The sequence below is a fragment of the Leptonychotes weddellii genome, chromosome 11, assembly GCF_054177405.1.
Source record: "Leptonychotes weddellii isolate Sample4059 chromosome 11, ASM5417740v2, whole genome shotgun sequence".
Classification (NCBI taxonomy): domain Eukaryota; kingdom Metazoa; phylum Chordata; class Mammalia; order Carnivora; family Phocidae; genus Leptonychotes; species Leptonychotes weddellii.
In genome coordinates this window covers 10,157,081-10,160,510 of record NC_138379.1, presented here as the reverse complement: position 1 = coordinate 10,160,510, position 3,430 = coordinate 10,157,081, and positions in this window count along the sequence as shown.

The window sequence follows — 3,430 nt, the reverse complement described above, 5'->3', positions numbered from 1 at the left end:
CCGGAGTCCTGGGATCGAGTCCCACATCGGGCTCCCTGCTCAGCGGGGAGCCTGCTTCTCCCTCTGATCCTCTACCCTCTCATGCTGTTTCTCTCTCTCTCTCTCAAATAAATAAATAAAATCTTTAACAAAAAAAAAGATTGATTAATATTTAATTTCACATCTATTTGGCACAATAACTATGGGAATTAAATTATATAATATATGTAATTTGTGGAATTTATGTTAGGTTTCCATCTCTCTGTCTCGTTCTTGGTGCAGACTGAATTCTCTGTTTTATGGCGAGGGCAGAGACTTACCCCTCTGTCTCAAGGAATGAATATCTCCTCTTCTAAGTTCAGAGAGTCTTTATACTTTTACAATAAGAGTTCAGGGATTACTGTTACATCAAAAATCCCTGATGATAAATCATTCTAATTTGTTTGTAAAGTAATATTCAGGATAGTATATCCGTATGCCTCTCCTTCTGGTGTCAATTTATCAAATAGAAAATAGAATTTATGGTGCTAAGAAATCCTACCCTTAAACTGTGAATGTTCTATCTCAAGGCTATTCTCTAAACTGAATTTTTAAAGACAAGATAAAAGAAATCAAAAAGAGCCCCTTGATTGATGCTTCAATCTCAGGAAGACTAAATTCCCAACATTACCTCTACAACCACCTTCCTCTGAACTTGCATATCTCTCACAGGGGACTCAGTTTTCCTGTATTTAGCATATGTCAACATGGAGTCCATGACATATACTCCATCCATGCCCAAGAGCCACCATTGGTAATATGCCCCTCTATAGGAGCACTCACTTGGTGCCTGGAACTTTATTTTAAGCTTTATATACTTCTTCTGAAACAAGAATCTCAACAGCCCCATGAGATAAGCAATATCATTCCCATTGCACAATAGGAACCTAGCCTCAAAAATAACCCGTTGCAGGAAATGCATATCAAAACCACAATGAGATATCACCTTACACATGTCAGAATGGCTAGAATCAAAAACACAAGAAACAAGTGTTGGCAAAATGGGGAGAAAAGGAACCCTCATGCACTGTTGGTAGAAATGTAAATTGGAAACTGTGGAAAACAGTAGGAAGGTTCCTCAAAAAATTAGAAATAGAACTACCATTTGATTCAATAATTTCACTACTGGCCCAAAGAAAATGAAAACACTAATTCAAAAATATATACCCTATGTTTATTGCAGCATTATTTACAATTGCCAGATATGAAAGCAATCCAAGTGTCCATCAATAGATGAATGGATAAGGAAGATGTCACACACACACAAACACACACACCCGGAATATTACACAGCCATAAAAAAGGATAAGATCTTGGCATTTGCGACAACATGGATAGACTTATTATGCTAAGTGAGATAAGTCAGACTTAGACAAATATCATATGATTTCACTTATATGTGGAGTATAAAAAACAAAATAAATGGGGGGTGCCTGGGTGGCTCAGTCAGTTAAACGTCTGCCTTCGGCTCAGGACATGATCTCAGGGTCCTGGGATTGAGCCCTGCATCAGGCTCCCTGCTCAGTGGAGAGTCTGCTTGGAGATTTTTCTCTCTCCCTCTGCCCCTCCCCTGCCCTCACATCCTCTTTCTCTCTCAAATGAATGCATAAATAAATCTTTAAAAAAAAAAAAAAAGACAGAGACCACAGAGTGGATGTTTTTTTAAAGACCCAACTATATGTTTTCTATAAGAAACCTACTTTAAATATAAAGACACAGGTTAAAAGTAATACAGTGAAGAAAAATATACCAAAAGAAAACAAGTAGATACATTAATTTGAGATGAAGCAGGCTTCAGAACAAGGAAAATTATTAAAAGAAGATCTTTATAATGATGATGATAAAGGGGTTAATTCTCCCAGTATGTAATAATCATTAATGTGTATGCCCTTTAACAGCAGAGTATCAAAATAGGTAAGGCAAGAACTGATAGAAATACAAGGAGAAGTAGACAAACCCACTATTATAGTTGGAGACTTCAACATCCCTCTGCCCACAATTTAAGATCCAAAAGGCAGAAAATCAATAATGATACAGTCGAATTAAGTAGCAACATTAATCAACTGGATCTAATTAATATTTATATTTCATCCAACAACAGCAGAATACACATTCTTCTCAAGCTCACACGGAACATTCACCAGGATACACCATATTCTGGGCCATAAAACACACCTTCACAGATCGTACAAGGTAAACTCTCAGACCCCAGTGGAATTAAACTGGAAAGTGAGAACAGAAAGATATATGGAAAAAATCCCAATATTTACACGCTAGTGACTTTTTAATAACTCCCATTGCATCTGCGACTGCCAACTTCCCCATAGAAAATTATATTTCCTACAAATATCTGACACTATTCCCTATGCTGATTATTATATGAGACTTCCAACTAGTGTCTAAGGGAGCATGTAGACTGCGTGCATTTGGGAAAAGAGGAGCAGAGCAATGAAGATGGGGCAACTGGCAGACCCCCCTTTCTAATGCAAAGGTAGGTGAGGATACCTGAAGACACAATTACAGGCAACCTAGCTTAGCCCACACACAATTTTAGGATTTCAGTAGCGTTCAGTCTCCAGTGCCTGAAAGGTACCATAACCATGTACAATTCTTGTAGTATTTGTCCATTACAGCTAAAACCCTTAGGCTGATTAAGATCTCCTGCCTCTTATGTAAAATACTAGGCTTCTCAAGACACATTCAAACTAGAAGTGATTTTTTTTCACTAAAACTCATTCTATAAACATTACTGAGCACTTACAATATATAGAAAAATAACTGGTACAGTCTTTCTCTAAAAAAGAGATTAAAAGCTAGCAGGATGCAGGGAGAGAAACAGAATTATATAATGCCATTAACATTATGGTGATATTACTACCCCATGCTTGTATGTGCTTTGAAGTTTACAATGTGCTCTCATATGAATTGTCATTCAAAGGACTTAATGCAGCAACAAAAGTGAATGGGGGGCAGAGAGGGAACGTTTAGGATGAGGCTGGAGAAGAAGTGAAAACAAACAAGTACTTGTTGAGTAACTACTGTATTTCAGACACTGGCCATCCATCTGTCCATTCATCTATTCAAAAAGAATCACAAAATAACTGATATATGCCTGGTAGGAACAGGAGATACAATGGTGACAAAACGAAGTCTCTGCCCTTAAGAAATTTACATTTGGAAGAAGAGGCAGAAACAAATAGATACATAATGACAGGTCATAAAAAGTGCCAGGTTATCACAAGTAAACCCCAGTCTGCAGAGTAAGCCTTATGCTTCCCCCTTCCACGGAGGGAGATTAATAGGTGCATAAAGGTTAAATTTCTCGGGGTCACAGAGTCAACATTTAAAATGCTTGAACCTGAATTCAAAGGCTGTGCTCTTTTGAACAAACTGCCTCTATGTTCCATAATGC